Source organism: Asparagus officinalis, chromosome 4 (assembly GCF_001876935.1).
Source record: "Asparagus officinalis chromosome 4, Aspof.V1, whole genome shotgun sequence".
Lineage (NCBI taxonomy): Eukaryota > Viridiplantae > Streptophyta > Magnoliopsida > Asparagales > Asparagaceae > Asparagus > Asparagus officinalis.
The window spans coordinates 110,042,938-110,056,484 of record NC_033797.1 but is presented as its reverse complement, the minus strand read 5'-3'; the positions used below and the strand labels follow the sequence as shown (position 1 = coordinate 110,056,484).

General features: G+C 32.4%; 1 long non-coding RNA gene across 4 annotated transcripts; it reads right to left on the bottom strand.

Moving 5' to 3' along the window:
* On the bottom strand, positions 718-6,140 carry LOC109837957. Of its 4 annotated transcripts, none has more exons than XR_002246513.1 (6): positions 5,937-6,140; positions 2,651-2,746; positions 1,663-1,755; positions 1,403-1,584; positions 1,224-1,280; positions 718-847 (listed from the first exon to the last, which is right to left on the bottom strand). It is a non-coding gene; the product is annotated as an uncharacterized LOC109837957 (long non-coding RNA). The 4 variants fall into 4 exon arrangements; XR_002246515.1 differs by having other exon boundaries at positions 1,403-1,565; XR_002246514.1 differs by having other exon boundaries at positions 1,403-1,770.

The window sequence follows — 13,547 nt, the reverse complement described above, 5'->3', positions numbered from 1 at the left end:
GGCGACGTACCACCAAGTCCTGGGGACTTTGTCGGACGCCTACTAAATAAAGCCTTCCGAACATCTTATAGACAAATGCATATTTGAGTTCTGAATACGTTCTATCATCAACACACGACAAAACTGAGCTTAACACCGCATCCATCTGACACTCCTCCTAAGCCGAGAACAAATTTTCAAAGTATTTGATTGCCACGATCAAGAGATCCTCATCTTTTGAAGATATGTTTCCCATCTTGTCCTGTCACTAGTAGAAAAATACGCAAGCTAGACGAAAAAATCCGTCTAGGTTGCTTGCAACCCCGTCTAGGTTGATCAACCTAGACAGAAATCCGTCTAGGTTGATCCGTCTAGTTTGAGTCAAACTAGACGGAATTCCGTCTAGGTTGAACAAACTAGACGGAATACAACCTAGACGGAATTTATAAATCCATCTAGATAGCACTGTAGTAACCTAGACAGAATTTTCGTGTATGTTGCTACAGTAACAACCTAGATGGTTACAGTAGCAAAATAGACGGAATTCCAGCTAAGTTGCGATGCTACCGTTTTTTTTTTTTTTTTGGCAGAATCTACGCTACACACTATATAATATTACATGTACATGTACACAATATTGCACAACACCAAATCATATCAATATCCAACACAATCTAATTATATTTCAATATCAAATATAATTATATTCAAATAATACATTCACCAAAATACTAGAGATACATAAATTATTTACATAGATAACAAAGAATACAATTGTTTACATAACTCCATGAACTTTTCATAATTTATAGAATCCAATTGTATTCACTCATTCAAGTTGTTGAAGCATCAATAGGCCTAATGCTACCTGTGTATGGAAAATCCTTCCATCAATACTTTTCTTTTGATAAAAATATATGATAAATACTAATTCATCTACATTCAGTAAGAAATAGCATTAGAAAGTATTATATCCTAGTTTAATTGAATGTACCCTCCGTGTCACGTTCACATGATACCATTACTTCTTCTCAAACTCAAAGCAAAACTAGTTAAGTTTTATCTATTATTGAGAAGCTTTCTACATTAGATAACATTTAAAAATGTCAATAATGAAAATTACCTAAACTACTTACAAGAGAAACAACAGAAAATACCCAATCTAACTTGGAATATTGGATGATGATTAAAAATGACAAACTGAATGAAGATATCATCATAAGCTTAGGTTAAATTTATGATACCTTGTTCACACGTATCAGCTTTCCATAAAGTTTTATAATGTTCAGTACCTTCATGGCCTGTAGAGATATAGAATAAATGTAGAATATACATTAGCATAATTCTCCTTGTAAAATGTGGTTAACATGAACAATCACAAACTGGAATGCCACAATTACAAGGATGTTTCATAAATACTTACATAATCAGCATGTTCCCCACTTCAAAATTCAATGAACCCATATCTCTGACGGAGATTTGTAACTCGAATAAAGCTTTTTTTTTCTTTTTTTGACAGGGAATTAATTGTGGACTCAATAATCAGAAGCATTTGGAAGTAGATCTTAGAATCAAAGGACTGATATCTGGCATAGAAAAAGTGCTCTAGAAAATGACAGATATGATTGAGGATAGGCTATATATAGTCACAGTAAAATTTAAATTGAAGGAGAAAGAAGTTACCACAACTCCAATGCATATTGAATGGAAGTTTCCTGACTTTCCAAGCTTTTGTGCAACCACTGGTATCTCAAAGCTACCGGGTACTTTGACTACCTGGAAAAATTAAAGCTGTTACTTGTTAGAAAAATAGTTCATTTTGATTTACTTTTTCCTTTTCTAACAGTAGCACTATAACTTACAGAACAGAAAAGATGTATGAAATTTAGCAACTAACAACTTGTGTTGCCTGTGAATCAAAGCAACACAATCATCCTATTAGAATTTACAACCTGAAATACCGCAAGAGTGAATTACATGTACAATATCAATATATAAATAATTTCTAATAACATGACAAGAAAAAATAAAAAGATGGAGAGCTTGTATAGATTTATGGTTCATAAAGAACGAAAAAGTCATCAAAGAATTGGTAAGTAGTAGTTTAGATTATTATACTATTATACACTACATCAGTCTTGTAGCGTATCAACCTAGAAACAGCGTGTAGAAACTCAAAACTGGGCCTGGTAGATACTTTTAATATAGAAAGAGCTAACTAAATAAATACCAAGAGCAAATCAGGCAGTAAAAAAATGTATGCCGCATATATATGCTCTTGTGAGTAACATCATGAGGACCATAAGAATGTCAGCTTCATTTCTTCATAACCACAGCCTAGTTTAAATTATTGGAAAATATAGACTTTAATTGATAGCACCACCAAAAGATCAGATGGTCTGCAATAAAGGATTTCTGTAGGGCAAACAATTTGGCACAAAGGCCTTTTTTCCTCCCTATTAGCATCATCATTTTTGTTACTGTGGAACTTCCATAACAACATGGCACGATAGAAACATGCATATACAACCACAGGCACATGTGATCATGCATACATCAACACCACCACTTAGCAAAATAAAGGGCGCGAGAGCATTTGAAAGACATTTCTGCTACTGATTAACAAAGGTCAATAAATATTGAAGAATAAAATAAAAAATGGTTTACATACTATAATGCCTTCTTCTCTAACTAAATATCGTCTAAAAGTCTCCAAAGCTCCTTCCAATAACAATTTTTTCACAACTTCATTAAACCGTGCTACAATCTGCATAGAAGGGGAAGAGATAGTTTAGAGTAGTATTTAAAAGGATATAATAACATCATGAGAACTAAGCTAACTGATAATCACATTTTTATTACAATTTTATACCCTCATTATCTATTTTATATGAATAAATATACCACTAATAATTGCTTTTATCTTTAATTGCAAGTTAATCAAAAATAAAACCAAGATCTCTTTCTCATCAAAAGCCAACAAATATTAATGAAGAAAACAAGCATCAAGCCCAAAAGCCCAAGAGCCCAAAGCCAAACAAAGAAGAAATTTACGGATAGCAAAAGGTGGCACCTGGGCGTCGATGCCCACATTGATGCCACCATCGATGCCACCATCGATGCTGACGAAAAAATTATGAATCTATGGCTGAAATTTGATTGTTTTGGATAAGATTTCGATCCAATAGCTCACATTCATTGATGTTTACTATAAATAGGGATAGAGAGTAAGGGGTTAGGGGTGTGAAAAATTTTGTAACTCTATTTGGAGAGAAGAGTTACTCTTAATTGAGAATACCTTCCAAAAATTATAACTTTTTGTTGCAATCAATAAAAGAGTTTTTTCACCACTTTAAATTTTTTTATCTTTGTTTGATGATGATGATGGAGATGAAGATCAATTTGAAGGTTTGCTTTTATTTTATTTTTCTCTTTTATTTTTTATTTCTTTTTAGTAATTTATTTCTTATTGCTTATTAGTTTAGATTTACATTCATGTCTTGTAGAGTAGATTTATTTTCTTATTTTTAATTTATTTTGTATTTTAATTTGTAGAGTGGATTTATTTTCTTGCATTATTTCTTTTGTAATTTAGTTAGATTTATTTCTTGTTCATAGTGTAAAGTTCCTTGTTCTTATTTCTATGCTTTGTAATTAGTTCTTGTTCTTTTCATTTCATTCCTTGTTTTTATTTCTTAAGACGTGGAACTAATTTTTGTAGGAATCTTAGAATTGCATGAAATTAGCCTTATTTCCTTTATATTGTATGAATTATTCTCTTATGCTTAAAATAATCATGTATAGGATAATTAACTAGAGAACTAATTGATAGAAAAAGAATTTGATAATCTATACTTATCTTGAGTGGTTTGATAGGTTATGTTTATGAATTCTAGAATTATTATCTAGTTGTTGTTCTTGTCATGAATATTAATTTTGCTTAGATAATAATTTCATGGGTAATACTTTCCTTAAATTGTTTGATAGTCTATGCTTAATAAATCTAAAGAAAAATATGATAAAAAGAGAATAGTTCATATTTTGTAATTGAAATTAGCTAGTGGAATTCAATTCTAGATTTCTCATATCTTTAATTGAATCCTCCCTCTTTTCTTTCTTAATTTTTCCTTAGTTCTTGATTTTCTCTTATTTGTTTCTTGATTTTTATTTCCTTTATTTTTATTTCCTTTATTTTTATTTCCTTATAATTTCATTTATTCTTTTATCATATCCACTCTTCATTCCTATCATCTAAAATCTTATTTATTGACTTTTGCATATATTCACAACACTCCTCATATATCTCTCCACGATCACAATTTTCATCACTCATAATTGTCACGCACACAACATAAAAACCGATTCTAATAATTTCTTACAAACACCTTCCTCGTGGGATCGATAACTCTTTATACTATAACTTGATTAATTGTGCACTTACAACTTTTGGTACATATGTATGCCCCATCACTAACACTTACTAATAGGTTAAATTAAGTCTAGTCATGAACTTAAATTTTATGATTACACCACATTTTTAAGGAACAAACTATGATTATTAATCATAACAAAGGTTCTGAGTCTCTGACAAGAATATAAGAGCCAATATGTCATGAAAGGTCAGGAAAGAAAAAGAAACTATGAAAACATGAATAGAAACAGACACATTGTTAAGAAGTTGTCTGTTTCAGCTCTTAAGCAGGATCCAGTACTCAAAAGTGCATAAGCCAAGTAAATGGATTAGAAAATTTGATTAAACTTATTGTCAAACATTGAACAAAATAAAATCAAATGTTGTCAGTTTCTTTTCAAAGGTGCAGTTGCAGCATTTCTTTTCAAATGTGCAGTTACAGCACTCTAAGTCATTCTTGAGCTATTTAAGGATCAGACCTGAATCACCTGATCCTGATATCCCGTCATCACATAATACTAGTTTGCGGTCCGTGCAAAGCACGGGATTTTTTTGCTACAGTAATCCTGTTTTTTTAATATTGCATGATTTGAACTTTTGAAAGTGCTACAGTGTCCCGCTCTGTTACAGTACATTTTAAATGCTACAGTATACCTGTGTGCTACAGTACTATCTTTAATCAGTTATTAGCTACACTGTTCATGCGGCAGTAAATATTACTGTAGCATTTACTGTAACATGAACAGTGAATCTCTAATCCTCCTATTTGTATAAAGGAATAGATGGCCCATAAAGAAAGTCAAAGTAAAGCATTGATGCAACATTGAAAATTTTAAATTCCAATGAATAAGTGCTAAACTGCTGAACTCTTTGCTGAAAGTGGAAGATGTTTTTGACAAACAACTAAAGGAAATTGGCATATTACAAGAAATAATTTTTCATTTGCATCTTCATTTTTCCCAGCCATAAGATTTCAGGCGAGTAATGATATGGTTTGCAAAAATGACTGAGCCATTTTCTCATATATAGGGAAAACGAGTAGCAGGACACAATAGAATCCTCACGTGATCAAAGGAGTAATTACATTCCCCAACTGCGTATGAAATTTTACATGTCAAAATTATAAGATCCTATACAACTTTAAATCATAACATTCCTGTTCCGTTGAATTTGTGACTGATTTAGAGGGCTAACTTCAGGCCCAAAAACAAATCATAATATTCCCCCAATTCTTTTCCAGAACCTTGCACTCGATAACGGGCTGCAATTTAAAAGAGAAATGATTGAACGAGGGACATTTATCTAAGAAATCAAGCGTAATGAAAATTTCATTAAAATTGCATGATTCCTTTACGTGCACATGAGAGAGATCTTGCTATTTGCATACGATAAATGTAGCCAAAAAAGATAAAATGCAGAGCATATAAAGGTAAAATACCAAAAGATCAAGTCCAGAATTTAAACTTCCTCTTTGGACCAATAGCAAATATTTCAAGATCTACGACATGAAGAAAATCAGGAGGAAAACAAAAAGGAAAGCAATTACCTCGGCGCAGGAGCTTGGATGGTGGTGGTAGTGGATGGAACAAGGCGGAGGGCAGGCGACGGACGGCAAGGCTGATTCCACGTCATCTAGGTCCAGGGCTTCACCGACGGGGATGAGGAGCTCATGGTCTCTATCCCTTTCTCTGTCACTCTGTCCCTTTTTTCAACCGGAGATTTTGGCGTGGGGCGGCGGCGGCGTGGGGAAGCAACGTGGTAGACTGGCCTGCGACGGGCGGAGGTGAAAACAGCAGGCGCGTGGATATGAGAGAGAGAGAGAGGGAGAGAGATTTGGGGGTTTGTAGAGAGAGAAAGGGTTTGGGGTTTTTTTGGAGGGGGAGGGGAGAAAAAAGAGGTGGCGAAATGAAAATAGGGTCGGGGAAATGAAAAAAGAAAAAAAAAAAGAGGGAGAGGCTTCCTTAAATTTTTTTGGTGATCTAGACCAAATTTTCGTCTAGATTGTATTCTAGATTAGAATTTTGGTCTAGTTTGTCAACTCAGATAGAAATTTCTATCTAGATTAATGCAAACTAGACGGAACAAACTAGACGAAATATACCTCAAACTAGACGGAAAAAATTTCGTCTAGTTTGTTTCGTCTAGTTTGTTTATTTTCCTGTAGTGTGTATCATTTCTTTTACGACGGTTTGTAGCTTTATTCTGGAAATTTTTTTTGTTTTGATCTCCTTCAAGTAACCAATATATTGAATAGCGAAGATGCCACATAATTTCTTCCTTCTCTAACAAATCATTCACCTCCACTACCGTTGGTAGTAAAAAAGTGCAGACCGCTCAATTAGATCAGTTAAACATGAGAATGGGCCCCTAAGAAAAATTGGATCATTCGAATAATATCACAGGAACCCTATAAAGCTAAGAAAATTGACTAAAGGAAGGAAGAATTTAGGACTCAAGCGAACTAAACTACAAATCCAACTAAAACAAACTTTCAAGAAAAGACATAACTCCACGAAACACAATCCTGTGAAAACTTAAACTCCGCGCAAGTCAAAACTGGCGTGACCACTAAAGCTACTCTTTAAACAGTGTAAAGATAAGCACAGACCAATTCCATGAAGCTCAGAACTTCATGGGTCATATGGAAGACGAGGCATTGCTGATTGGATTGACCTCTCCATCAATGGTCTAATCATGCTGACGTCCTTTTAGTGTGTTAACTTGGCAAAGTTGGCGCCACATATAAGTCAAGGTGCATGATCCTTATGCAACACACTACCATATCCAATGTACAAGCTCAAATCACTCATGCTAAATTTAGGTGGCCACTACGCATTTAATTAATTTGACAGAATTAATAATGATGATGGCATCCCACCCGTTAGGTGGGGATGCGGACCAACACCGCATTAAATGTGAAGTAACTAAAGAGGAGGTGCCTATAATAATCAAGAGCTTTGCTACAGGGACCCAAAATATGGGACCAATAAAGGGGACAAGTGAGGTGTCCCCCTCCTATTAGATAATGAGTTGGCCATCATTAATGATGGCCAACTCATTATCCAATAGGAGGGGGACACCTCACTTGTCCCCCCTATTGGTCCCATATTTTGGGTCCTTAAAGAATTTTTCAATAATCAATAGGAAAATGAAAATTGGTGAACTGATGGATGTAGCAGTTGGCAGCATGGTTGTCACATAAACATGGCCCAATTGCACGTAGACGAACTATGTGTGCAAACAACATAAATCCTATAAATACCACCCTTCATTATATTTTGAGGGCGCTGAATTTAATTGTGCTATTACTATTGATAATCACATTTTTATTATATTTTTATACACTCATTATCTATTTTGTTTAAATAAAAATATCACTAATAAACATGTTTTATCTTAATTTACAGTTTAATGAAGAATTAATGAATAAAAGCTCAAAACTGAACTCAAAATTTCCTCATTTTTTTTATTTTTTTATTGAAGCCCGGGATAAGCCAAGCAATCTACAGAAGCTGAAGAAACAAGGATCAAATATGAAAAGAAATCAAGTCAAAATCACGTTCAAGATGATTAGCCACAAAGAAATGACGATATCTCTTAATCCAAAAGGCAAAATTTAATATATAATATATAAAAATCATCTATCTCGACGAGACGAAGCTAACTAAATTTTCAAAAATTTGAAATTCCAATCACTTGGCTAACCGATTGGCCCATCGGTCGGCCAACCGATTAGCCACCAATTGATCCGTAACAAACTTGTTTTATGACTAAGATTTGATCATTGGAGCCCAAGTAAAATATAATGATCCTCATTCATTACTGTAGGCTATAAATAGGGGTAAAGGATGAGGGATTTGAGTGTAAAAATTTTTGTAAAAACTCTATTTGGAGTGAAGGGTTACTCTACTGTTAGTTGAGATGACCTTTTAAAATTATAACTTCATTGTAATTTATAAAATAATTTTTTTACCTCTTCATATTTTCTCTTTTATCTTTTATCAAGAGGCTAAAACATTCTGAATTTCTGAAAAAGAAGAGTTTCTGAAATTGTCTATATACTTTCATCAAAAACAAATCAATTAGGCAATTTTACAGAGATTAAAAGAATCCTAAGCCACTGCTGCACTTCATTACACATTCAAGGCTTATAGGATCATTGTGTTCTTACTACAACAAGTTTTTTCTCTCGGTTGTGAGAGGGTTAATCTCTTGGCTTAGAGATTGGTGTTCAAATTAGCAAGGAGTTTGTCAATTGGTGTTGCAATTTACAGGGACTTGCAAATTGGTCAGGTTTGCGTTTGATTTTGTAAGTTTATTCAAAATCATAGTGAAAACTCTCAAGCGGGATTTGCTTGGGGACTGGATGTACACCGGATTGGTGGAACCAGTATAAAATCCTTGTGTTTGTGTTTGCAAATTTCTGAGATTGCCATTTTTCTTTGCAATTTATTATCTACTTTGCAATAATTTTAAGAGAACACTATTCACCCCCCCCCCCTCTAGTGTTCTAGTGTATCTATTTCAGATCCTACATTTGGTATCAGAGCAAGGTGAAAGATGGCATCGTCAAATACAACACAATTCAAGGAAGGCCACTCTACAAATCGTCCTCCAATGTTCGATGGTTTGAACTACAACTATTGGAAATGTCGAATGAAGATATACCTTCAATCAATTGGCTACGAACTTTGGAACGTTGTGGAAACAAAATATGAGAAGCCAACCACTCCTTTCGCGGAATGGACTACATCTCAAAGGAACAATGCAAATTTGGATTCTAAAGCAATGAATGCCTTATTTTGTGCACTTGACAAGAATGAGTTCAATAGGGTGTCAACGGCCACATCCGCATATGATATTTGGCACACACTCGAGGTAACTCATGAAGGTACAAATAAAGTTAAAGAATCTAAAATTTCTGTTCTTGTGCACAGATTTGAATTATTCAAGATGAAGGAAAATGAGACTATTGGAGAAATGTTCACAAGATTCACCGACATCACAAATTCTCTTATTGGTCTTGGAAAAACATATACTCAAGTGGAGATGGTAAGAAAGATACTTCGTTCACTTACTCCACAATGGGAAAAGAAAGTTACCGCTATTGAAGAAGCCAATGATTTGTCAACTCTTACGGTTGAAAATCTTATTGGTAATCTTATGGCATATGAAGTACAACTTGAAGATAGGAAGAATGATGAAGAATCTAAGAACAAGAAAGTTCTTGCATTTAATACTACTTCAGATAAAGAAGATTCAGATGATAATGATGAAGAAATGGGCATGTTTGCACGAAAATTTCGAAAATTCATCAAAAGAGGTAATTTTAAATTTAAGAATTCAAATTCAACTAACCCTCTTTGTTTTAAGTGTAATAAACCAGGGCATATGAAGAAAGATTGTCCAATGTTGAAGAATAAACAAAAATCAAGTTATTTCAACAACTTCAACAATATTCAAAATAACAAGAAGAGGAAAGCAATGGCGGTCACTTGGGATGATAGTGATGAATCATCCTCAGATGAAGAAATTGAAGAAAAGGAAAGTGCTCACATGTGTTTCATGGCACAAGATGATGTAAGTGAAAATGAAGAGCTTTTAGATGCTTTTAATGAATTATATGAAACTTTTATAAGATTAAAAATTTCACATAATTTTCTTAAAGGTGAGAATAAAAGGTTACTTGAAGAAATTTCCGATTTAAATTCCTCTACTTTTACTAATTCTCAATTAGTTGAATTAAAAGAAGAAAATTTTTCTTTACTAAAAGAAAATGATAATTTATCTAATGAAAATAAATATTTAAAATCAGAATGTAATAAGTTAAATATTCGAATTAATAGTTTAGATAAAGATATTTCTTCTTTTAAATCAAGATATGAAGATATATGTTTAAATGTAAGCAAATTTAATAAAGGAAAAGAAAATCTTAATAATATTCTTTCTTTTCAAAGAGAATCACAAAAGACAAAAGGATTAGGTTTTCAAATTAATAAAAACAATTCAAAGAATACAATATTTGTAAAACCTTCTTGTGATTTGCATAATTATAAATCTGAAAATTTGTGTAAAAAGAAATCAAAATTCTTTTCTATTTGGGTTCCAAAAGAATTATCCTTCTTTACATTACAGAATTTTTATATTTCTGATTTTATTAAATAGTTGTTTATCATACTAACTATTTAAGGCAGAATCAAACTCTTCAGTGTGGTTGGTTTCCTAAGCTAATTAAAGACCAACTAGTATGGGTACCAAAAGAAATGTTTATTATTTCAGCGTACCCAAAATAGATAGGTGGATTTTGGAAGTGGTTGCCCACATATTGAATGGAAATTCAAATGTGTCATCTTTTCAAAAAAACAAGGATGGACGTACGTTTAACTTTTGGAGAATAAACAACAAAGGAAAAGTCTTCAGGTATCTGGAGTCCGTCGGGTAATCCAAACAAACCATCATTGATAATGTTTTATTAGTTAATGGTCTTAACATAATTACTAAGTATGTCAACCTTTGGTGATAAAGTAAAAATTGTTATTTGAAAACAGAACATCAGCTTTAACTTTATGATATTGATTTCAATAACCATTATTAAAGGTTATAACGAAATGAACATATATGTGTTATCCTATCGCAATAATATTTCAAATGACATTGTCTTATTGCATGCATCTAATATTCTATTTATGGCATAAAGCCGTTTTTGGAAGTTCTTAAACATATGTCTATATTTCTAAAATGGATCAGTAAATGTTTGCCTAAGATGTCATTTAAAAATAATTTTCGTGATGCATGTCATAAGGAAATGCCAGCAATCTTCTTTTAATCTAAAATGTAATACTACAATAGACCATTAGAATTAATTCATATAGATCTTTTCTGGTCCGCATCTAGAGTAGCATCTTTGTTAAATGGAACGTAGATATGCATTGTTTCGTTGATGATTATTTACGATTCCACATCGTGTATTTTTCTTAAACATAAAAATGAATCCTTTAATGAGTTCTATATTTTGTAGAAAATCAAAAATCAAATCAACTTCTATATCTCTATACGTAGTGACCATCGGAGGTGAATTTGAAAATGAATTATTTGCAAACTAATTGGACAATGGTATACTCAACACATTCCTGTTCCCTCGTGCTACTCCACAAAATGGAGTTTGTAGAAAGGAAAAATAGACCTTACAAGATGTGCTACGACCATATTGTGTGCATACGTAATTTACCTAATATTTGGGCAAAGCCGTATCAACAGCTGTTATGTATTAAAAGAGTTTACTTACATAACAACGAAACAAGACCTATTTTAGAAGAAGAACCTCTTTATGAATTAGTTTTAAAAATAACAAAATTCCCTAAAGTTCTTACCTTTAAAATTTTTGGTTGTAAAGTTTTATCTTAAACACAAAGGATAACTTAAATAAATCGATTCAAAATCCGATGAAGGATTTTTTGTTGGAGTTATTCTAAATCACAGTAAAGGCATATAGAAATTAAACAAAGAGAACCAAGTTATTGAAGATCTTTACATGTTTCTTTGATGAAATTTTTCAAAAACACCTATTACTAAATAATGAGATGATGAATTGATACATAACAGATACTCCTATGATAGATATTACAAAATGATGATAATCTACAAAATGATTTACCTAAAGATTTGTAGGAAGTTAAAATCATCCCATGATTTAGTTATGGAATATATCTGACAAAGTAACTACTAGATTCATTTTAATTTGATTGCTACATAAATGCTTTATTTCAACTATTGACCCTAAAAATAAAAGAAGCACTTCTTGATGATTCATGGGACAATTGCATGTAAGATGAACCTTAATCATTACTAGAAATAATGTTGGGATCTTAAGTCCTAGACCGGTCAAAATAAGGTCCTTATTGAACACAATCGATTTTAGAAACAAATTAGATGAAATTTGGTCAGTTGTTCAGATTACAGCTAGATTAGTTGCACAAGTTATAATCAAGAAGAAGAAATTGATTATGACTAAACTTATGCACCAGTTGCACGATTAGAGATCAATTAGGATTTTACTTCGCAATTTGCCATGTTTTACTGAATTTTAAATTATTGCAAAATGATGTTAAGTGCTTTTTAAATGGTTTTATAAATGAAGAAGTTTTGTAGAACAACCTGCCAGGTCTTTGAGCATGAAAGTTTTCCGCAAATCATGTTTTTAAACTTTAAAGAAAGCGTTAATGGCTTAAACCTAAGCACCTCGGTGATGGTAATGCATAGATAAAAATTTTTTTAACTTCTAGGTTTTGATATGGAAAGTTGACTTCAGACAAATTGATTTATAGAAGAAATATTATATCGTAAGAGATTTTAACCTAATTCAAATATATGTAGAATGATTTATTTGGTTCTACTAACCACATCTTGTCAAGATTTGCTAAGAAATGCAGCGAGAATTTGAAATGATGTCACATGGTTGAACTAAATTTCTTCTTGGACTTCAAATTAAACAATTGAAGAAGGAATATCTGCAATCCAAAGCAAGTACGGAAAAGATTTACTTAAAGATTGCGGATTGGAATTCAACGCAAGCAAACCAACACCTAATGAAAGCACTACTACCTCCTTGACAAAGATGAAAATGGTAAAGAATGTTGATCAAAAAGCTCTATCGAGGTATGTTGGATCCTTCTTTACATTACTCGTTAGTAGACTGATATTATGTTTAAGGTAAGTTATGTGCAAGATTTCCAATCAAATGCCTAAAGTTTCACATCTTAAAGCAAGTAAAAGATATTTAGATAATTAAAGAATACTACAAATTAATGGTTTATTTTATCCCAAAAAATAGTTCTTTTTCTATTTAATATCATATAGTGATGTTGATTTGCGCGGAAGTAAATCTCTGATAGAAAAAGTAGGTAAAACAAGTGGAACATGCATTTCTTAGGACCATTCACTTGTATCTTGGTTTAGTAAAGAAACAAATTCAGTATCATTATTAACAACTGAAGCTGAATATATTGCCTGCAAGTCATTGCCATGTGCACAAATATTGGTGGATGAAACAAACTTTAACTGATTATGGCATATGAATTGTCCATATCAATCTATTATGTGTGATAAATTCTAGTGCAATTATTTAATCTAAAAATGCCTATCAACACTCACGTACAAA